Below are 26,223 nucleotides of genomic sequence, written 5' to 3'. Positions count from 1 at the left end.
ACCCTTGTCAATTTGAAAAATCATTTGGAAGATTTTTAAAACGAATTCCGTGGGGAGGGACTCGTGAGGGGTTACTGTACTAAGAAACTTGTCAACTTATTTATAAAGAAACCAATAAATTTTTTCGTTAGGCTCTAATGGTTTAGACTTGTAAATAACAAACTGTTTATTATAAAACGAAAAGCAGAGGTAAGTTTTAAGGGAACTTATCAGATACCCTATACAATTTAATTATATCAGTTATCTAAGATGGGGACGCCACTATGTGCATATTTTAACCCAAATATGAGTGACGGATGAGTGAAGGATGAGTGGCGCGATCTTGTAGTTTTGTTAGTGACCTTGGTTGACATATTCCTTAGACACAGCTGTTAATTAATATCCCATACAAATACTGTGATGACAACTAAGGGATCTACAGTTTATAGTGAAATCCTATATACAGCTGGATATTGGCTTGGAATGCAGGGAAATGTAAAATAAATGGTTGTTTAAAATCAAACGTAACGACACTGTTAATATAATTTAATATTTCGAACAATATTTACGCCGTGTTTTTATTTACTCCGTACCTTGTAATATTGCAAAACTCTTCAGCATCCCCAATTTATTTATTTAGTCTCTACAAGATAGCATAAATGAATGTAACATTTTTATATTGTATGCGTCAGATATGGGAAACACCTTTTAAAAAAATCCAAACTGCAAAATTCCCTGTGCCTATGACTATTCCTGCTGGTTCGCGAATCAAGTTTATCAAACTCTACACATGCATTCCAAATTTGATCAAAATTAAACCAAAATTACTAGAGTTATCGTGTTTACGGACATACAACTTTTTTACCAATAGTGTTTTTGACCTTTTGGGTGACAGAATAAAAGCAGTGGTTTACTAATGTTCTATTTTGTGTTACTTAATATAAAATACCCCTATCACAGCATACCTGCAAACCAAGTGAATTTCCAACAGACCGGTTGGATTTTCACCAAATAGATTCGTCACGTTTATGCCATTTTAAAATATGTGAGTACTCAAGTTTGCTGCTACGACAGACGTAATAAAGTGTTTTATAAAAATATACCCATAAGCAAGCAAGCTAACACAGTTTATTTATTATCTATTAAAATAAAATGAGAATTTCAAACCTCTATTTTTTATTATTATTAATATAGGTCTAAATGGATATATGCAATTGAACGGATGGTGTTTTTGGCCTCTCGGGGCATCAAAACAAAAAGTAAAGCGGGATCGGGTCTGGGTCTACGCGGTATTACATATGTGGGAAAACCTTAAATTTACCCTTTTATCCATAAGGATGACACAACTATTGTATTGGGAGATCGGTATTTTGGTGTGTTATTCTCATTTGGGTTTTTATCAATTATTGTTGTGAGTCCAAAATAATGTAGTTATTTTAATATCTAGTCATAGTTAGTAAAACAATTAACCAATTAACATATTTTGAAAAAATGCACCAATTGCCTACGTGTGTGTAAATAATACTAGCAAATGTATGTAAATTACATTACAAATATATTCAACACTATGCTAATTACAACTGTACTACAATAACTAAGACAACACAAGGAGCATGAAATACTTCCTAGGTTAACGGTTGATCTATTGCAAGCACACAGCTCAGGGGTCGTGGCCACTTTATAATGTCAAGAGCGAAGTGTATTTGGAGGTTCGATTACTGCAAGTATAGATATAATTTACGAGAAAAAGATTAAACATTGACTTTGGAACAGTATTGGATTAATATGCTAGCTCCGTTAAATATTGCAAGTAGGCAACTTTATTGTACACCTAGATATACTTTCAGTGGATTTTCAATGTGTTATCATGGACATTTTAACCTGGCAATCCACAACACATTAGTTTATATAAAATCACTCATTTACAATAGCCTTGAATGTGTAATTGTATAGGATAGTTACGTAACTGGGTCTGGGTGTATCTGAACAAAAACTAGTGACCCCGAATTCGATTAGAAAATTGTAATCTATGCATTTAAAACTAAAGATTTGATTACCACGACCACGAGTCCATGGTTACGATCGCGACAATCAGCTTAAATATAAACGAGCAAAGAAGGACACTGTGTTAAATAATTCGTACTTTTATTATAAGCCAATCGTAGGTCTCAAGTAAGAGACACGACTCTCGGCTTTTTAAAGAATTCAACAATCTTATAAACATTATTTATTAACCTGACTGCGACTAGTTGAGGGTAGTCATCTAACAGAAACTACAAAATCACTGCGAGTGTCAACAGATAAAACGGTTTCATTGTCAAATACCACAGCTAGAGATTGAAAGTAAGATTATTTTAAATGTATAGTATACTGTATTTTGTCTGAAGATAATTTTGTTTCTATTTTTTAAACAGTTTTGAAATGTAAAAAATATTAGTAATATATCAACTATGGTGGATTGAGTATTATCGGCCTAAGAGACATCTTGCGGAGACTGAGTAAACTATGGCCTCGACAGTAGCGACATCTAGCGGTGATTGACTGAACTAGTCTCAAATCTCTTTGTACACCCGCTGTAGCAAACGTTATGTGAATTTCATGGATTTTTGCCAAAATAGTGTCACGTGTATAGTCTAGGTGTATAGTCAATGCTTGTACCCGCGGCTTCGCCTGCGATGGTGTAACCATAAATATTATATATGTTAAGAAATAAACAGAGTATTACAATCATTGCAACAACATCGTATAGTAGTGGTTTCGACAAAGATCACAAAAAGGGATGAGTGGCGCGATCTTGTAGTCTTATTATTGACTAAGGCTGACATATTCCTTATACACAGCTGTTAATTAATTAATAGCCCATACAAATACTGTGATGAGAACTAAGGGACCTACAGTTTATAGTGAAATCTGATATACAGCTGGATATTGGCTTGGAATGCAGGGAAATGTAAAACTAGGAGTACGCTCCGAAGTCACGTATGAAAATGAACGAAGACCATTTCATACAAACAAACAATTTGCCAACAATAACCATATTCATATCAGCTGATTAAGCAGTACGGTTTACGGCAATGAAAGATTATATTTCAATGTCTTACAGAAACAGTAATTTCTCTAATATGCTAGTAATAGTAATATAGGGTTATTTCCCACAATATATAGACATCGAACCTTCTACAAAATAATTACCCTATAGTGGAATACAATTGTTATTAAAGAATAGTTATTGTTCCATTAGAACATTCCAGTTCGACATCTAATTTATGATAATCAGATGAAACATTGATTTTAGTTACTGCAAGTAGACAAATTATTTACGGGAATAGGCCTCCTTATCATTGACAATATATGCGAATCATATATGCCATTGACTTTGGATACTGCAAGAATAGATATAATTTACGAGAAAAAGATTAAGCATTGCTTTAGAAAAATATTGGATTAATATGTTAGCTCCGCTCAATATTGCAAGCAGACAACTTTATTGTACACCTAGATAAAGTTTCAGTGGATTCCAATGTGTTATCATGGACATTTTAACCTGGCAATCTACAACACATTAGTTTTTAACAGTCGATGGTAAAAATCACTCGTCTACAATAGCCTTGTATGTGCAATTGTATAGGATAGTTACGTAACTGGCTCTGGGTGTATCTTAACAAAAACTAGTGAACCCGAATTCGATTGGTGGAAGAATAGTAAATTGTGAGTGATCTGTGCATTTAAAAATAAAGATTTGACTAGCACGATTCCATGTTTACGATATCAACAGCTTAATAAACATGTAACTAAGGACACTGTGTTAGGTTAGTAAGTTTGTTATTATGTTTATGTTATTAGATTATAAGCCAATCGTCGGCCTCAGGTAAGAGACACAACTCTCGGCTTTTAAAAGAAAGAATAAGTTTTAATACCAAACGGAAGACAACCTTGAGGGACTAAATAAGGGTAGTCATGTAAAAGATACTACAAAATCACTGCGAGTGTCAACCAATAAAAAGTGTATTATTGTAAAATACCATAGCTTTAGATTAGAAATACGATCATTTTAAATGTATAGTTTACTGTATTTTGTCTGAAGACAATTTTGTTTTTGATTTTTAAACAGTTTTAAAATATAAAAGATTTCAGTAATATATCACCTTCGGTGGATTAAGTATTATCTGCATAAGAGACATCTAGCGGAGACTAGATGAACTGTCACGAGGCTCGACGGTAGCAAAGCTAGCGGCGATTGACTGAACTAGTCTCAAAACTCCTTGTACATCACCTGGAACAAAGATTATACGAATTTCATGGATTTTTACCAAAATAGTGTCACGTTCATTTCCTACTCGCGGCTTCACCTGCGATGGTGAACCATAAATATTATACATGTTAAGAAATAAACAGAGTATTACAATCATTGCAACAATATGGTATAGTAGTGGCTTCGACAACAATCACAAAAATGAGATAAATTCATTCCGTCACGCGCAGTTAAAAAAATCATGTTATGATTAAAGATTCTATAGCGATTAAATTACAATTAATACTAAATTAATACCATTTGTTTAATCACTAACTACAACATCTTACAACATAAAATCTTGTAACTGAAAATGCCGCGACTCTTTAGCTTCTCCAAGTGTAGTTCTTTCACAGCTTCACATTTAGAATACCTAGCATAGTACCTATCCTACGTACGGGGTTGGCAATTAATTGGCATAAGTATAAAATGCTTACTGCAGTTGTACTCATGCTTTGCGTTTGCAATTGAGGAGGACACTGTTTGATAAAATCTTGTTCTTTAAATTTACGTATGCAATAACGCATCTACCATAGCCATAATGCTCTACTACTGTACCAAAACAATAGAAATAAATAAATTATCAAACATTTGCACAAATTATTCATTAAATTTATCCATGAGCTTAAACATAACTGTAAACTATCCTACTTTGACAGTTCTCATTTCGTATCACAGCTTTTTGTTGCTGATAAGTTCACATTAGCTATTGTCATAAATGCAATAAAATAATAATGCTGCACCGTGTTGGCAAACCTTATAACTTTTGAATGCTATTGCATATCATAATAGAAAATAATTTATTTTTGTAAAAAAATACAACCGACTTCAAACGCTCTAAAAAGAATGAAATAATTTCAATAAAGTAAACTTTTGTATTAGGCAAGCTCACGTATTTTAAGTCGGCGCGGCTCTATGATGATTTTTGATACAAAATTGAAAGAAAAAAACATCGCCACAACCAAATTGAGAACCTCCTCCTTTTGTTGGTAGTGGGGAAGTCGGTTAAAAAGAATCTTTAACAAATATCTTTAAACAAACTTGTTTAGTTGAAACAGCTGACTATGTTCTTTCATTCCTTTTAAATGTGAATACTTATACAGAGCTACTGGGGCTGAGTCCGATCTGATGTTTTAGATAAGAATAGACCTATGTTAATCGGGAATTCAAGAATTTGAGCTGTCATCATACCGCAATCCTTCCTGTAGTTATTCCGTGATTGAACTTTAAACGAACAAACATAAAAAGAAACATACGAACACACAAACTTTCATATTTATAATATTAGTATGATTAGTATGACTATTAGCTATTATGAGCCCAGCCTTTAGGAAACTACATTTGGTCTCCTAATTACTAAAAAATTCTTTAAAAAAACTAACTAATCTATTAACCTACATTTTGGAGAAAGTTTCGGATCTATACTTTATTATATTTATACTTTATTTAGGAATACAACGAATTAAAGATTATTGTAATCGAATTAGCCACACCGGTTATGTGCGTAATTTAGTAAAACTTCGCAATTTAATTTGAGGGAGCGGAGGTGAAAGCACTAAAGGGGATTTTAAGGGACTTTTGGTACAATGTACATCTTTGTGTACTATATAGTTGTATATAGATTGACTGGGCTATTACTTCTTACGTTGTTTTTGTTTTATATAATTGTAACACTGAAGACGGACACGGGTACAACGATCAATTTGTATTTTATAAGCCAATCATCGGTCTCAGGTAAGAGACACAATTCTCGGCTTTTCAAAGAAACTAATTAATATCCTGAGAGAATATACTAGAGAATTCTGTGATCAGACCAGTTGAGGGTAGTGTTGTAAGAGAAACTGACAAATCACTGCGAGTGTCAATCGATAAACATGTATTATTGTCAAATACCACAGCTTTAAATTAAAAATAAGACTATTTAATATGTATAGCTTACTACATTTTACCTAAATCCCATTTTGTTTCTATTTTTTATTTAGTTTTAACATTTAAAATTAGTCAGTAATATATAAACTATAGTGGATTAAGTGATATCGTTTGAAGAGACATCTAGCGGAGACTAGGTGAACTGTCGCGAGCCTCGACGGTAGCAGCGTCTAGCGGTGATTGACTGAACTAGTCTCAAAACTGCTCACGGTAAAACTATTTTTTATAGAATAATATTTTATAAACAAAATTGAACTGTATGACTTACCTCGACATAAGTATGTTTTTATTAACTCAGGTGAACACTTATGTAGGCTTCCTGGGAAGATATAAAATTGGTTCCGATGCACCTATGAATTATGAAAATATAGCAGCTTGACCTTGTTGGTTTTATGATTATAAGTTACGCTTACCAAAAATTTTACTAGATTCTTTTTGTTATCAATATTGGAAGTCAAATTGTTTAATATGGGTTTTATGTGTCAATAATCTTTCGCGAATTACCTTAATTTTGCTTCGTACAAAAGGTTTTAGCATGACTAAAATAAAGCTATTATGAAATTATGGTGTACGTGTAGACGTATTTGAGTAGTTTCAGTGTTTGTTGAATATTATTTATGCATTCTTATATTAGCTCAAAATATTACTAATTTACATAAAATTAACATGAAGAAAATGTATTGTTTGCAAACATTAAATTATATTTACTGTTGTTATATATTTTACAAGTTCTCCCCAGCGTTCTCCCAACGCACAAAATATTGTTATATTCTCTCCTATCACAATTACACTTAGTATCTTCTCGACATAAAACAAAAATTTGCTGATTGAAAGCGACCGATCTGGAGTCACTAACTTGGCTATTATAGGTGAGTTTCCGAATTCTTTTCTTCCCAAGATTGAACCGACGTCAATGAAGTCAATTGAAATCTTTGTCATCTTTTCAAGACACACAAATCTTTCAAGTAAGGGATTTAAACTGGAAACTTGGTGCGTTGCCGCTTTTATAGATTCGCTCGCCGATGACGTGTTATTTGACTGACCCTTCATTTTTTGACCCTTGTCAATTTGAAATATCATTTAGAAGATTTTTCAAAATGAATTCTTTAGGGAGGGACTCGTGAGGGGTTACTAAGACACTTGTCAACTTATTTATAAAGAAACCCATAACAAATTTTATTTTTAATCTCCAATAGTCTAGACTTGTAAAAAACAATTTGTTTATTATAAACGAGAAGCGGAGGTAAGTTTTAAGGGAACTTATCAGATATCCTATACAATTCCATTATATCAATTATTTAAGATGGGGGCACTACTATGTGCGTATTTTAACCCAAATATTAGTGATGGATGAGTGAAGGATGAATGGCGCTGTAGTCTTGTTAGTGACTTTGGTTGACATATTCCTTAGACACAGTTGTTAATTAATAGCCCATACGAATACTGTGATGACAACTAAGGGACCTACAGTTTATAGTGAAATCTGATCAACAGCTGGATATTGGCTTGGAATGCAGGGAATGTAAAACTAGGAGTACGCTCCGAAGTCACGTATGAAAATGAACGAAGACAATTTCATACAAACAACCAATTTGCCAACTATAACCATATTCATATCAGCTGATTAAGCAGTATGGTTTATGGCAATGCTAACCTTGGTCCAAGGTCATAAGGCGTATTTGATAAAATCAGCAAAAAAAGAACAGGCAACTCTTTCTAGTTTCTGTGATGTATAATCAAAGATTATATTTCAATGTATTACAGAAACAGCAATTTCTCTAATATGCTAGTAATAGGAATAATATAGGTTTATTTCCCACAATACATAGACATCGAACCTTCTACAAAATAATTACCCTACAGTGGAATACAATTGTTATTAAAGAATAGTTATTGTTCCATTAGAACATTCCAGTTAGACATCTGATTTATGTTAATTAGATGAAATATTAACTTTAGTTACTGCACGTAGACAAATCATTTATGCGAATACTTACCATTGACAATATATGCGAATCAAATATGTCATTGACTTTGGATACTGCAAGTATAGATCTAATTTACGAGAAAAAGATTAAGCATTGACTTTGGAAAAGTATTGCATTAATATGCTAGCTCCGCTCAATATTGCAAGCAGACAACTTTATTGTACACCTAGATATAGTTTCAGTGGATTCCAATGTGTTGTCATTGACATTTTAACCTGGCAATCCACAACACATTAGTTTATTTAACAGTCGATGGTAAAAATCACTAGTTTACAATAGCGTTGTGTGTGTAATTGTATAGGATAGTTACGTAACTGGGTCTGAGTGTATCTTAACAAAAACTAGGGAACCCGAATTCGATTGGTGGAAGAATAGTAAATTGTAATCTATGCATTTAAAAATAAAGATTTGACTAGCACGATTCCATGTTCGGAATTAGAGCTCATCATGCCAAATTTAAACCCAATCCTTCCTGTAGTTAATGCGTGATTGAACTTCAAACGAACAAACACACAAACTTTCGCATTTATAATATTAGTATGATTATTATGACTACTAGCCAATGTGAGACCAGCCATTAGGAAACTATTACGATTAAGATTTAGACAGCTTAAACGAGAAACTAAGGACACTCGTCAATCACACAGTGTACAGATACAATATACAAATATCTGTAAAGATACAGATAAATCAATTAGATTTGGAAACACAACGGAACCTAAAACCTTTGACTATCAATACAACATCCAATAGTCAATGCTAAAACTATAGTTTTTGAAGGAACTGTCAGTTTTCTGTCGTATCATGGGGACATCCCGCAAGGAAATCTTAAATAGGCAGGGGCTAAAAAATTTACTCAAACTGATACCAGAGTCACAGACAGTAGCCGGTGAAGTGGCGGGTAAAAGCTATTTAATTATAAGCTGTATTTTAAGCCAATCGTCGGTCTCAGGTTAGAGACGAAACTCTCGGCTTTTTAAAGAATCAGTTATGAAACATATTAATTGTTGAGATTGTGACAACGAACGACGAGACTGAGGGTAGTGTTGTAAGAGATACTAACAAATCCTTGCGAGTGTCAACCGGTAAAAATGTATTATTGTCATATACTACAGATTTGGATTTGAAAATAAGACTACTTTAAATTTATAGCTTACTACATATTGTCTTAAACCAATCTTGTTTCTATTTTTGACACAGTGTAAACAATTAAAAAAACATTAGTATTATATAAGTTATCGTTCATTGAGTATTTTCGGCTTAAGAGACATCTAGCGAAGACTAGGTGAACTATCACGAGCCTCGACGGTAGCGACATCAAGCGATGATTGACTGAACTAGTCTCAACACTCATTAAGCCCGCTGGAGTAAATTTTCAGACCATGCGAATTTCTATTTATCTGGATGAATTTTCACTAAAATACTACCTTTAAATTGACAAATTTATTTCCTAATAGCCACTGTGCCCGTTTTTTGCAAAGGGGCCATTTTGCGGAGGAGACAATGTTGGTTCCTTGAAAATACTGAAAATAGTTTTAACAGTTTGACCATTTTAAATTAAAACAACTAATTAAACATGTTTGTTTGGATTTTATTTTCATAAAAAATTTCACTTTTGAATATTTATTACACCACTAAACCAAAGTTTGCTAACAATTGCCTCAGTACTTCAGGAATTGCGTTTTGGTAGAAGAGAGACAAGTAATATAATCGGTATTTGATTGGAACTATTTTCCACAATATCAAGTAATCTTCAGTGTAATCTTTGCTACATAAAAACCAATGTTTTTCCCTTCGTACTGTATATTGTAATTTGCAAGTATACTGTAGTCGGTTTGTTATAAACACACGTCTTTTGTTGTAATAACAGGATAAAATGGTGATAGCTTTCAATAAAGGCTAATACAGGGATATGTAAGCAAGCCTGCATACTTATTCAAACACTACCAGATCATAAGAGCTGATGATGTTTTTTCTAATACGTTTACGTAAAGTTATGAGAAAACCAACTGTACCATTGCCAAACTTGGTTCAGCGGTATTATTTATAAAGTAAAAGGATATACAACAGTTAGAATATTTTTGGTAAAAATATTATGTAAGTTGTTCATAAACGAGTGAGTAATTCTGTAGTGAAGTCTCAACTTCAGCGGGCTCATAGTATAGGACCTGAAAATAAATAATTATATTGTAATTATAAAATATCAAACATACGTAACAGTGTGTCACGCTAGGCCGACGGGCTACAGCTAGTGCATACATACAAGCAAACATTGCTTACATAAGAGTATATAATAGTTATTGCTACTGGTCATATTTTATTGCAAACTAGTGAACCCGAACCTGATTAGTAATGGAATACTGTAGTAATTAATTGTAATCTAATAATTAAAAATACGTTTGCTCTGACGTAGTGCTGCACGATTGAAATTTCAGCCAAAAAAGTAAATTTGTGTACACATTACTATAGACTTTAACAAATAAAAGTGTGTTTATATGAAATTTTATATATAATTAACTTTTTATCAACTGTACACTACCTGTACAGTGTCAGTATCAAAATAAGATAATAATTATGTTAATTAAACCGTGCACCACATGGCTAACCGACCTGTAATCATGTCATCATGTTGAAAACAAGTACATTCTACAAACTTACAAACAGACTTTGAGCAGTAAAACATGACTTTTAGTTCAACTTTTTGTATTGACACAAGACATTTTGTTAAAATAAAAACATGTTTGTAAGTTTGGGTTTTATTATTAATGTAACCAGAATTTGGTTCATGTACCATCCTTGGACACGTTTCATGTGGCTTCTACAAACACGAATACATAGTAGAAACCGTCACAAAGACTCCGAAATGCCGTCTTTAAGCTTTTAATCACCATAGTAACGATGTCCATAGGTGGCGCAAGCCGGGGTTTTCAAAAGATTATTCAAACGTCAAATTAATTATTAAAACGAAAGTGTTAATAATTTGAACATGTGATTACGTACGGAGATTACGAATTCGACAGCTTGACTAAGGAAACTTGTCTCTCACGAGTCACACAGTGTTATATTTAATTTATAAGCCAATCATCGGTCTCAACTAAGAGACACAATTCTCGGCTTCTCAAAGAATCAAAGTGTTATACATATTTTAAATTTCAACTTGAATTAGTCCAGTTGTGGGTAGTCATCTAAGAGATTCTAACAAACCACTGCGAGTGTCAACCGATGAATATGTATTATTGTCAAATACCCCAGCTTTAGATTGAAAATAGGACAACTTTAAATGTGTAGCATACTACATATTACTTAAAATTAATTGTGTTTCTATTTTTATATAGTTTTAACATTTAAAATCGATCAGTAATATATAAACTACAGTGGATCATGTAATATCGATTTAAGAGACACCTAGCGGAGACTAGGTGAACTATCGCGAGGCTCTACGTCTAGCGGTGATTCACTGAACTAGTCTCAAAACTCTTTACCGTATAAATAGTTTTACATCCACTAATTAATCTAGAAACGAAATTCAGCTGTGACACTTACTGTACCTCGATATAGGTATGTTTTTATTAACTCAGGTGGTGAACACTTATTAAGGCTTCCTTTATGGATTCTTATATTATCTCCATATATTACTTCCGTGCTTAAAATGAAAAAAAAAATGTATTATTCAGAAACGTTAAATTATATTTACTGTTGTTATATATTTTTACAAGTTCTCCCCAGAGTTCTCCCAACGCACAAAATATTATTCTATCCTCTCCTATCACAATTACACTTAATATCTTCACCAAATAAAACAAAAATCTGCCGATTGAAAGCGACCGATCTGGAGTCACTAACTTGACCATTATCAGTGAGTTTCCGATTTCTTTCCATCCCAAGATTGAACCGACGCCAATGAAGTCGATTGAAATCTTTGTCATCTTTTCAAGACACAAAAATCTTTCAAGGAGGGAATTTAAACTGGAAACTTGGAGCGTAACCGCTTTTTAGATCCGCTCGCCGATGACGTGTTATTTGACCGACCCTTCATTTTTTGACCCTTGTCAATTTGAAAAATCATTTGGAAGATTTTAAAAACGATTCTGTGGTAAGGGACTCGTGAGGGGTTACTAAGAAACTTGTCAACTTATTTAACTTATATAAAAGAAAACCGTAAAAGATTTTATTTTAAGGCTCTTAATGCTAGACTTGTAAATAGCAAATGGTTTACTATAAAACGAAGAGCAGAGTTTAGTTTCTAAGGAACTTATCAGATAAACTATACAATTCAATGATATCAATTATTTAAGATGAGGACACTACTATGTGCGTATTTTAACCCAAATATGAGTGAAGGATGAGTGAAGGATGAGTGGCGCGATCTTGTAGTCTTGTTAGTGACTTAGGTTTACATATTCCTTAGACACAGCTGTTAATTAATAGCCCATACAAATACTGTGATGACAACTAAGGGACCAACAGTTTATAGTGAAATCTGATATACAGCTGGATATTGGATTGGAATGCAGGGAATTGTAAAACTAGGAGTACGCTCTGAAGTCACGTATGAATATGAACGAAGACCATTTCATACAAACAAACAACTTGCCAACAATAACCATATTCATATCAGCTGATTAAGCAGTAGGGTTTACGGCAATGCTACCCTTGGTCCAAGGTCATAAGGCATATTTGATCAAATCAGCAAAAAATAACAGGCAAATCTTTCTAGTTTCTGTGATGTATAATCAAATATTATAATTCAATGTATTACATAAATAGCAATTTCTCTAATATGCTAATAACAGTAATATAGGTTTATTTCCCACAAAACATAAACATCGAACCTTCTAAAAAATAATTACCCTACAGTGGAATACAATTGTTATTACAGAATAGTTATTGTTCCATTAGAACATTAGACATCTATATGATCATAAATAATCAGATGAAACTTTGACTTTAGTTACTGCAAGTAGACAAATTATTTACGCGAATACTTATCACTGACAATATATGCTAATCAAATATGCCATTGACTTTGGATGCTGCAAATATTGTATATATCTAATTTACGAGACAACGATTAAGCATTGACTTTGGAAAAGCATTGGATAAATATGCTAGCTCCGCTCAATATTGCACGCAGACAACTTTATGGTACACCTAGATATAGTTTCAGTGGATTTTCAAAGTGTTATCATGGCCATTTTAACCTGGCAATCCACAACAAATTTGTTTATTAACAGTCGATGGTAAAAATAACTCGTTTAAAATAGCCTTGTATGTGTAATTTTATAGGATGGTTACGTAACTGGGTCTGGGTGTATCTTAACAAAAACTAGGGAACCCAAATTCGATTGTTAAAAGAATAGAAGGTTGTAATCTGTGCATATAAAAATTTGATTAGCACGATTCCATGTTTACGATCTCAACAGCTTAAATAAAAGAGTAACTAACATAATTTTGTGTTTTCTAGAGAGAATAATATTATAAGCCAATCGTCGGTCTCATGAGGTTAGAGACACAACTCTCGGCTTTTCAAAGAATACAACATATATTTGTAAACAGTTAAAGAGTGTTATGGTGATGGCAAATGAATATCGATGTTTTCGAAACATCGATGTTTATCGTTTCAAACATCGATGTTTTAACATCGATTTTTGCAGTACGATATATATCGAGCATCGATGTTTTTACCCAAAAACATCGATTATTGCTCTTAATAGGTTATCAGCGGTTATTTATGTAGTTTTTTGTCAAACCTGAACCAGAAAAGCATTGCTCGAGCTATAATATTTTTATTTTGAACGAAATTTTACATTAAAAGTATAATTTAACTGACTAGATACAGTATAAATAGTCTGAACACAGGCCAACGAGATGGACACGGACACGGCAGACGACAGCTCGCTACAAATTACTCGCTGGCGCTGCTGGCCTGCTTGCTACACACTGAGCTAAAATTATAACTGGAGGTAGCACTGCCATGGCAGAAGTCTGTCAAAAGCGAGTCGCTGATTTTGTTAGGTTGGTATAGCAGTAAGTTTTATTACCGTAGCAATAACATGGCTTCTTATAACTAGGTTGGTATAGCAGTGAGTATTTTTGTCATACTTGAATACTTTTAATACTTTAATAATTTTCTTTGAAATGGCGAACATACAAAGTAGGCATTTTAAGCCAAGTATAATAATAGTTATAGCAATAATATGGCTTCTTATGGACACCCACCTCACGCAAACATGGCGGCTGGCGACACGCATCTTTGACATTCAGTGCTACCTCCAGTTAGAATTATAGCTCAGTGTTGCTACAGAACAGTTACCGATTTATTTGACTTATTTTGTGCTTATTTTGCAATTTTACACCAACGTTATATAATATTATGTAATATGAGGTTCCTTTATTTTATGTTAATTTAACAATTTATTTTCAGTTAAAACGTTTGTTAGACCAATAAAACATATCACTTAATATGGATTTATTTTTATTTAACATTCTTATACTTTTCTGTGGGGTTTTAAAATTTTTACAAAATCCAAATTTTTAAATATCAATGTTAAATAATCTAAAAAAAACAATAAATAATTGTTTTATTGTGTTCTTTTGTTGTTAGAATGTTGTTTACTTGCGCCACTAGCATTTCCCCCCTTCTTTTACATTATTTTTCTCGTCGATGTTAAAACATCGATGTATTAAAAACATCGATGTTTAGGACTCGATATTTTTATGCCATCGATTTCTTTTGATCGATACATCGATGTATCGAAACATCGATGTTTTGAGAAATTTTGCCATCACTATGTGTTATGGATGGTACTAGTTGAGGGTGAAGTGGTCATCTAAAAGATACTGCAAAATCACTGCGAGTGTCAACAGACACAAATGTTTCATTGTCAAATACCACGGCTTTAGATTTAAAATAAGATCTTTTTAAATGTATAGTTTACTGTATTATGTTTGAAGACAAATTTGTTTCTGATGTTTAAACGGTTTAAAATATAAAAGATTTAAGTAATATATCATCTACGGTGGATTGAGTATTATTGGCCCAAGAGACATCTAGCGGAGACTAGATGAACTGTCACGAGGCTCGACGGTAGCAAAGCTAGCGGTGATTGACTGAACTAGTCTCAACACTCCTTGTACATCCCCTGTAACAAAGATCATACGAATTTCATGGATTTTTACCAAAATAGTGTCACGTTTATTTCCTACCCGCGGCTTCGCCTGCGATGGTGTAGCCATAAATAATATACATCTTAAGAAATAAACAGAGTATTCCAGCAGGCTCATATTTCCATTTTAATGCTCTGCGATGTATACACTCTGTCCATTTGATATATTTATAATACTTTGTATTGTCTATAGTCTATTGTTGGTGGTATTCAATTGCATCATTTTCACACACACATCAAGTGTCTCTGTTGTATGATTGTCGCCAATTATCAAATTAAAACATAAACATTTCTACAACAACAATGAACAATTCCACTTTGACAGTTCTCATTGTGTATTGCAGCTTTTTGTTGCTGCTAATTCAAATTAGCTGTTGTCGTAAATGCAAAAACATATTGCTGCATTCTGTTGGTAAACCCTATAATTTCCTAATACTATTAGAAAGGAAACAGAAAGGAAACAGTATAAGGTTCCATGTACCCACTTTTGAAACGTGCCTTCTGTTATGCCTCGCCCATGTGTTAATCCACCAACAGACATCATTGGACGTATCAATCATCAGTCCATGTTTCAGACCAAAAGCTTTTTCCTCTCACAGTTCAGTAAAGAACCCTTTCTTTGTAACCGCCGAACTCAAATGACAAGTCATAAATGGGAGAATAGCCAACAGCTGACTAAACCACTGATACTTGCGCCTAGAACCTGGCAATCTATGATTGTTGGAACAATATTTTTATCCATTAGCTTAAATAATTATTTTTATTGATTTGCAAAGAGATAAATTATAAGCACTCAGCATCGCCGAGGCTTGGACTCTCGTCTAATGGGGCCGTCCCCTGCCCATAGTTATATTGGAATGTTATACTTATGTATATGAAAGTGCTCAGAAAGACATCCTCTACAACCTTTAGAGGAAGTGTTTTTCAATTATCCTACGAGTTAGAAAAACTAAAATATTAGCGTAAAATTTTGCTCAGTTCCATAATTTATCATTACATTTTGGTGAAAGTATTGGATTTATCGCAAAAACGTATAAGCTCTTTATTGTAGACAATTTATTAAGAATACAACTTATTGAAGATTATTGTAATCGAGTAAGCCATATAAGACATATGCGTAATTTATTAAAACCTTGCAATTCCTGACTTTGAGGGGGGAGGGTCGAACAAGTACGGGATTTTAGGTACAATGTACATCTTGATGTGTACTATACAGTCAGTATATATGGACTTGCTTGTCACTAATTTGATCTGACACAAAACCTTTATTGTCTGGCGATTACTTCTTATGTTGCATGATATATTATGGTTATGTTGATTTGACATATGGTTATAACAACGAAGGTAAAGAAAAGACGCGGGTACAAGCTAGTTATATTACAAGCCAATCGTCGGTCTCAAGTAAGAGGCTCAACTCTCGGCTTTTTAAAGAATCATATCATAATTATTACTATCCTCCAAACATATACAATAAGCGGAGCAGTTGAGGCTCGTCTTGTAAGAGAAACTAACAAATCACTGCGAGTATCAACAGATCAAAATGTATTATTGTCAAATACCACAGCTTTAGATTGAAAATAGGACCACTATAAATGTAAAGCTTACTACATATTACTTAAAACCAATTTTATTTTTATTTTTTATATAGTTTAAACATTAAACTATATTCACTGTTGTTATATATTTTTACAAGTTCTCTCAATGTACAAACTATTGTTCTATTCTCTTCTATCACAATTACACTTAGTATCTTCACGACAAAAAAAAAATTTGCCGATTGAAAGTGACCGATCTGGAGTTACTAACTTGGCCATTATCAGTGAGTTTCCGATTTCCCTTCTTCCCAAGATTGAACCGACGTCAATGAAGTCGATTGAAATCTTTGTCGTCTTTTCAAGACACAAAAATCTTTCAAGGAGGGGATTTAAACTGGATACTTGGAGCGTAACCGCTTTTTAGATCCGCTCGCCGATGACGTGTGACCGACCCTTCATTGGTTGACCCTTGTCAATTTTAAAAATCATTTGGAAGATTTTCAAAACGAATTCTGTGGGGAGGGACTCGTGAGGGGTTACTAAGAAACTTGTGAAACTTATTTATTAAGAAACCCATAAAAGATGTTATTTTTAGGCTCTAATAGTATAGACCTGTAAATAACGAACTGTTTATTATAAACGAAAAGCAAAGGTAAGTTTCAAGGGAACTTTTTAGATATCCTATACAATTCCATTATATCAATTATTTAAGTTGGGTACACAATTATGTGCGTATTTTAACCCAAATATGAGTGATGGGTGAATGAAGAATGAGTGGCGTGATCTTGTAGTCTTGTTAGTGACTTAGGTTGACATATTCCTTAGACACAGTTGTTAATTAATAGCCCATACAAATACTGTGATGACAACTAAGGGACCAACAGTTTATAGTGAAATCTGATATACAGCTAGATATTGGCTTGGAATGCAGGGAAATGTAAAACTAGGAGTACGCTCCGAAGTCACGTATGAAAATGAACAAAGACCATTTTTTTTTTTTTTTTTAAGAAATCTTTATTGTTTTTTCCATACACAACACAAAATACATTTACACATGAAAAAAAGAAAAAAACAATAACCACCTTAGGTTAAAAACCTATGTTGGTGGATTTATACACTATCTTATGTTCTAAAAATCGAAGAGGCGGTTTTGTCCGGTCACTTATATCACTTGGTTATAATATACACAGTGAGAGTGAGTTCTACACAGTGATCTTCTTCAGCACAGAGTAAAAGTCAATACACTTACAAACAAAAATGATACAACAGAGTAAGTATTTATATTACTTACTATCTATATTAGTCACTTCTCTACTACTGTATATGTACTAAATTCCATAAAAGTACATTTCAGCATTTTCCAAACATAATAAATAAGGCCACAGCTGCCTAGAAAAATCTGCTTCTGAGATGGTTTTGAGATTGGATGGTAGAGCATTAAACATTTTAGGTGCAAGGTATAAATAAAATTTCTTGAAAGCTGTTAAATTTGGTTTTGGAACTATTGCATTATACCTATTTCTTAATGTTATTCTCCTTTCAGACATAGTTTCAACCTCATCTCCACTTCTTTTATAAAATATTCGTAAAACTTTATACATATATAGATTTCTCAAAGGCAAAATTTCTAACTTTTTAAATAGTGGTGCTGCATGTTCTGTTCTATATTTGTTACTAATTATCCTTATAAAGGTTTTTTGCAAGACAATTAATGGCTTAATTGACGAAAAGTAAGCTCCTCCATAGATAGCTAAACCATACTCCAATTTAGAATTTATCATCGCATAATAAATATTTCTGAGTAGGCGTTGATTACACATATTTTTTAACATATAAAATATCCTGACGTATTGTATTAGTTTATTCTTAACATAATCTATATGGCGTTTCCAATTTATCTTTGAGTCTAAGTGTAATCCCAGATATTTAATTTCCTCTACTTGCTCAACAACAGGACAATCACAATTTGTAGATTGGCAGTTTGTTTGGTGGTATTTTATCGGAGTAATAAAACTTATGTTCCTTGATAGATTAAAAATTACATATTTAGTTTTTGGGCTCATTACCATGAAGTTGTTGGTAAACCACCATCGAAGAGCATTTACATCGTATTGAATATTTAATTTTAAAGTTTCAATGGAATCTGATTTGTAAAATAATGCAGTGTCATCTGCAAAAGCCACTAAATTTCCTCTAAAACGGCTATTACACAAGCTATTTACGTATATTAGAAAAAGAGGGCCATTTCATACAAACAACCAATTTGCCAACAATAACCGTATTCATATCAGCTGATTAAGCAGTAGGGTTTATGGCAATACTAACCTTGGTCCAAGTTCATAAGGCATATTTGATCAAATAAAAAAAAAAGAACAGGCAAATCTGTCTAGTTTCTGTTATGTATAATCAAAGATTGTACTTCAATGTATTACAGAAACAGTAATTACTCTAATATGCTAGTAATAGTATTATAGGTTTATTTCCCACAATTCATAGACGTCGAACCTTCTACAAAATAATTACCCTACAGTGGAATACAATTGTTATTAAAGAATAGTTATTGTTCCATTAGAACATCCCAGTTAGACATCTAATTTATGATAATCAGATGAAACTGCAAGTTACAAGTAGACAAGCCATTTACGCGAATACTTACCATTGACAATTTATCCGAACCAAATATGTCATTGGCTTTGAGTACTGCAAGTATAGATCTAATTTAAGAGACAAAGATTAAGCATTGACTTTAGAACAGTATTGGATTAATATGCTTAGCTCCGCTCAATGTTGCAAGCAGACAACTTTATTGTACACCTAGATATAGTTTCATTGGATTTTCAATGTGTTATCATGGACATTTTAACCTGGCAATCCACAACACATTAGTTTGTTTAACAGTCGATGGTAAAAATCACTCGTTTACAATAGCGTTGTATGTGTAATTGTATAGGATAGTTACGTAACTTGGTCTGGGTGTATCTTAACAAAAACTAGGGAACCTGAATTCGATTGGTTATAGAATAGTAAATTGTGATCCGTGCATTTAAAAATAAAGATTTGACTAGCACGATTCCATGTATACGATCTCAACAGCTTAATAAACATGTAACTAAGGACACTGTGCTAGGTTAGTAATTATTATTACTAGGTAATAATAATTACTAGTAATTATTATTACTAGGCTAGTAATTATTATTACTAGGTAGTAGGTAGTAGGATTATTATTATTATAAGCCAATCGTCGGTCTCAAGTAAGAGACACAACTCTCGGCTTTTAAAAGAATGAATATATAATAATAAAAACTGTATGACAAACAAGGAGGCTGACTAAATAAGGGTAGTCATCTAAAAGATACTACAAAATCAATGCGAGTGTCAACCGATAAAAGTGTATTATTGTCAAATGCCACGGCTTTAGATTGTAAATAAAATAATTTTAAATGTATAGTGTACTGTATTTTGTCTAAAGACAATTTTCTTTGTATATTTTTTCCAGTTTTAAAATGAGAAAGATTTCAGTAATATATCACCTACGGTGGATTAAGTATTATCTGCATAAGAGACATCTAGCGGAGACTAGAAGAACTGTCACGACGCTCGACGGTAGCAAAGCTAGCGGTGATTGACTGAACTAGTCTCAAAACTCCTTTTACACCTGCTGTAGTAAACCTAATGCGAATTTAATGGATTTTTACCAAAATATTGTCACGTTTATTTCCTACTAGCTTGTACCCGCGGCTTCACCTGCGATTGTGTAACCATAAATATTATACATGTTAGAAATAAACAGAGTATTACAATCATTGCAACAATATGGTATCGTAGTGGCATCGACAACAATCACAAAAATTAAGATATTATATTCGTTGCATCACACACAGTAAAAAATCCTGTTATGATTAAAGATTGTACAGCGATTAAATGCATTTTAAACTAAATGAAAACCATTTATTTAATCACTAACTACAACATCTTACAACATAAAATCTTGAAACTGAAAATGCCGCGACTCTTTAGCCTCTCCAAGTGTAGTTCTTTCACAGCTTCACATTTATAATACCTAGCATAGTACCTATCCTACGTACGGGGTTGGCAATTAATTGGTATAAGTATAAAATACTTATTTCAGTTGTACTCATGCTTTGCGTTTGCAATGGGGAGGGCACTGTTTGATAAATCTTGTACTTTACATTTACGTTATGCAATAGTATAACACATCTACCATAGCCATAATGGTAGCTCTACTGCTGTACCTAAACAATAGAAATAAATAAATTATCAAACATTCGCACAAATTATTCATTAAATTAATCCATGAGCCTAAACATAACTGTAAACAATCCTACTTTAACAGTTCACATTGCGTATCACAGCTTTTCGGAATTAGAGCTCATCATGCCAAATTTAAACCCAATCCTTCCTGTAGTTAATGCGTGATTGAACTTCAAACGAACAAACACACAAACTTTCACATTTATAATATTAGTATGATTATTATGACTACTAGCCAATGTGAGACCAGCCATTAGGAAACTATTACGATTAAGATTTAGACAGCTTAAACGAGAAACTAAGGACACTCGTCAATCACACAGTGTTAGATTATCTATACAGGGATTATCCATAAAGTCACGCACGTGCTTAATATTTCTAAGCAATACAGATAAATCTATTAGATTTGGTAACACAACGGAACCTAAAACCTTTGACTATCAATACAACATTCAATAGTCAATGCTAAAACTATAGTTTTTGAAGGAACTGTCAGTTTTCTGTCGTATCATGGGGACATCCCGCAAGGATATCTTAAATAGGCAGGTGCTAGAAACTTTACTCAAACTGAGTCACAGACACTAGACAGTAGCCGGTGAAGTGGCGGGTTAAAGCTATTAGATTATGAGCTGTATTTTAAGCCAATCGTTGGTCTCAGGTAAGAGACACAACTCTCGGCTTTTAAATGAATAGGTTAAGTAAATAGTAAATGTTATTCCTGTGAGCATGTCAACCAACAACGAGACTGAGGGTAGTCTTGTAAGAGATACTAACAAATCCTTGCGAGTGTCAACCGGTAAATATGTATTATTGTCATATATGTAGTATATGACAATAATACATTTTTACCGGTTGACACTTACTCAAACCTGACCCTGACACCAGAAACACAGATGGTAGCCGGTAAAGTGGCGGGTCCCGGGTATAAGCTATTAAATTATTAACTGTATTATAAGCCAATCGTAGGTCTCAGGTAAGAGAAACAACTCTCGGCTTTTAAAGAATCAGTAAAGTAAATAGTGAAAGTTATTCCTGAGAGTGACAACGAACGACGAGATTGAGGGTAGTCTTGTAAGAGATACTAACAAATCCTTGCGAGTGTCAACCGGTAAAAATGTATAATTGTCATATACTACAGATTTGAATTGAAAATAAGACTACTTTAAATTTATGGCTTACTACATATTGTCAAACCAATTTTGTTTCTATTTTTCACACAGTGTAAACAATTAAAAAAACATTAGTATTATATAAGTTATCGTTGATTGAGTATTTTCGGTTTAAGAGACATCTAGCGGAGACTAGGTGAACTATCACGAGCCTCGACGGTAGCGACATCAAGCGGTGATTGACTGAACTAGTATCAAAACTCATTAAACCCCTGCAGCAAATTTTCAAACTGTGTGAATTTCCATTTACTTTGATGAATTTTCACTAAAATATTCCCTTTAAAATGACAAATTTATTTCCTAATTGCCACTTGTGCCCGTGCTTCGCAAAGGGGCCATTTTGTGGAGGAGACAATGTTGGTTCGTTGAAAATACTGAAAATAGTTTTGACAGAAAAAATAGCACTATTAAATATTTATCTTCAGTGTAATCTTTGCTTTATAATAACAGATGTTTTTTCCTTCGTACTGTATATTGTAATTTGCAAGTATACTGTGGTCGGTCCATAATAACCGATGTTTTTCCTGTGGATGATTTGTTATAAACACACGTCTTTTGTTGTAATAACAGGGTAAAATGGTGATGGCTTTCAATAAAGGCTAATACAGGTATATGTAAGCAAGCCTGAATACTTATTTAAACACTACCAGATCATAACAGCTGATGATGTTTCTTCTAATACGTTTACATAAAGTTATAAGAAAACCAACTGTGCCATTGCCAAACTTGGTTCAGGGGTATTATTATAAAGTGAAAGGATATAAAACAGTTAGAATATTTTTTGTATATACATTATGTAAGTTGTTCATATGAGAGTGAGTAGTTCTGTAGTGAAGTTTCAACTTCAGCGGGTTCATAGTATTAGACCTAAAAAATGAATAATTATATTAACATTTTAAAATATTAAACACACCTAAAGGCCGGTTTTATGCACCGCGACAGTCGCGTGTCGCGTGTCGCGGCGCGACTCAAGTTCTATTGAGTTAAATGGGAGCATTTATGCACCGCGACAGCGACAAACTGCCGCGCGAGCGACTCGGAGATCTCTAAATACCCGCGACAGGTTTTAGAATCGCAGCTTAAAAAAATGTGTCGCGCGCGGTTCAAGTTCTATTGGATCAAATGGGCACGTTTATGCACCGCGACAGTCGCGGCGCGACAGTAGCATTTTTCATACTTCACGTGGTATATTCTCCATATATTAATATTGATTAATGTTAATAATTTGTATATAAATGAGTTCTTTGCCCTTTATTTGTAATATAAATTACATCATTTTATTATGTAATATCATTTTTAAGAGGGTTCACCCAATTCCAATTGTAAATTGTATGTGTTGTTGAAATACCTAGGGTTTTGTCATTAACGTGTACAACACTACTGGGTCTATATTTAAACAACTTAATAATCACTTCTACATCACAAACACAACACACAACATTGGATTGGGAACAGACTGATTTCTTTAATTCCCCCACCACCGGATGTGAGTTTACGCGACAAAAAAGTGTCGCTGTCGCGTGACATTTTGGTCAGCCGCAAGACGTGGCGCGACTCGCGACTCGCGACTGTCGCGGTGCATAAAACCAGCCTAACAGTGTGTCGCGCGAAGCCGACGGGCTACAGCTAGTGCATACATACAAGCAAACATTGCTTACACAAGAGTATATGATAGTTATTGCAACTGGTCATATTTTATTGCAAACTCGTGAACCTGAACTTGATTATTAATGGAATTCTCTAGTAATTAGTTGTAATATAATAATTTAAAACACGTTTGCCCACCGGTGCCGCACGAATGAAATTTCAGCCAAAAGTAAATTTATGTACACATTACTATAGACTTAAACAAATGATAGTGTGTTTATTTGAAATTGTAGATATAATTAATTATTTATCAACTGTACACTACTTGTACAGTTTCAGTGACAAAATAAGATAATAATTATGCTAATTAAACCATGCACCACTTGGCTTACCAACCTGTAATCATATCATCATGTTGGAAACAAAAACATTCCATAAACTTACAAACAGACTTTGAGCAGTAAACATGACTATTTAGTTCAACTTTTTGTATTGAAACAAGATATTTTGTTAAAATAAAAAAAACGTGTTTGTAAGTTTGGGTTTTATTATTAATGTAACCAGAATTTGGTTCATGTACCATCCGTGGACACGTTTCATGTGGCTTCTACAAACACGAATACATAGTAGAAACACTCACAAAGACTCCGAAATGCAGTTTTTAGCGAATTTCCCTATAGGGAAGTAGCTATTACCGTAGGTGGCACGGTAAGACCTAGACCCGGGACCGATTTACTTTTTCATTTTGATGTCCCCAGAGGCCAAAAACACTATTCGTTCAAATTTTTATATATGTATATATATATATATAGACATATATATATATATATATATATATATATATATATACGTCCGTGAACGCGATAACTTGAGTAATTTTTGTCCGATTTTGATGAAATTTGGTTTAAAGGTGTAAAGCGGGATAAACTTGAATGAGTTCGCGAACCAGCACGATCGGACCATGGGAACGGGGCTTTACGGGGGGTTTTATGGGGTAAAAATTGGTTTTTCTCACTTTTGACCCTCAAAACACAAAATTTCCCAATTTCTCTTTAGACCTTTTTAAAGAGCTTAAAAAAACAAATAATTTAGTATATAAAAGTATTTTTGTTCGATTATTAGTAACGGAGAAAATTAAAAAAATTGTAAATTTAAAATTCCCATGTTATTCTTATGGAGAATATTGTCAAATGTTGTAGTTTGCTTGTTTATGAATATATTTTGATCAAACTTGGCAAATTTATTTATTTTGTACTAAGCTATCAATATTTTACTCAAAAACACACTTTATTAGTTTCCTTGTAGCAGCAAACCTAGGTACTCGTTAAACCTAATGTTATTAAAATATATTTAACTGAAAATCAATTCAGACAAATGGAAATTCGCTTAGTCGGCAGGTTTGCTGCGGCGGGGGTATTTATGCTTACAATCACCATAGTAACGATGTCCATCGGTGGTGCACGCCGGGGTTTTCAAAAACTTATTCAAACGTCAAAATAATAATTAGAATGAAAGTGTTAATAATTTATACATGTGATTACGTACGAAGATTACGATTTCGACAGCTTGACTAAGGAAACTTGTCACTCTCGAGTCGATTTAATTTCTAAGCCAATCATCGGTCTCAAGTTCTCAACTAAGAGACACAATTCTCGGCTTCTCAAAGAATCAAAGTGTTTAAAAAAATTTTACCAGTTGTGGGTAGTCTTCTAAGGGATTCTAACAAACCACTGCGAGTGTCAACCGATGAATATGTATTATTGTCAAATACCCCAGCTTTATTTTGCAAATTTTGGAAATTTTGCATGATGATAGCTCACATTCCCAATTAACATGTAGGCATATTCTCTTCTCAAAAATCCGTTCGGGCTCCGCCCCAGTGGCTCTGTAGTTCCCCACGTTAGTCTTATGAGTATTCATATTTAAAGGGAATTAAAGAATTTAGTCAGCTGTTTCAACTAAAAATGTTGGTTCTATGATAAACAAAATCATTAAAAAGTTATAAGATTTACCAACAGGGTGCAGCACTATAATATATGCAGCATATAATATATATGCATTTATGTAAAGAGCTAATTTTAACTTAGCAGCAACAAAAAACTGTGATTCGCAATGAGAACTGTGAAAGTAGGATTGTTTACAGTTAATTTTATGTTTTTAATGTCATGAATAATTTGTGATTTTTTGTGAATTTGTAATAACTTTTTTATTGGTTTGGTAAAGTGGTAGAACATTATGGCCATGGTATTGGTAGTGTAATACCATAATAGTATACCGTCAATTTAAAGAAGCAAATTTTATCAAACT

Source organism: Macrosteles quadrilineatus, unplaced genomic scaffold, assembly GCF_028750875.1.
Source record: "Macrosteles quadrilineatus isolate MER2022 unplaced genomic scaffold, UCM_ALF_1.0 Scaffold_9__3_contigs__length_116548681, whole genome shotgun sequence".
NCBI classification, from domain to species: Eukaryota; Metazoa; Arthropoda; class Insecta; order Hemiptera; family Cicadellidae; genus Macrosteles; species Macrosteles quadrilineatus.
Note: the sequence above shows the minus strand (reverse complement) of the source record.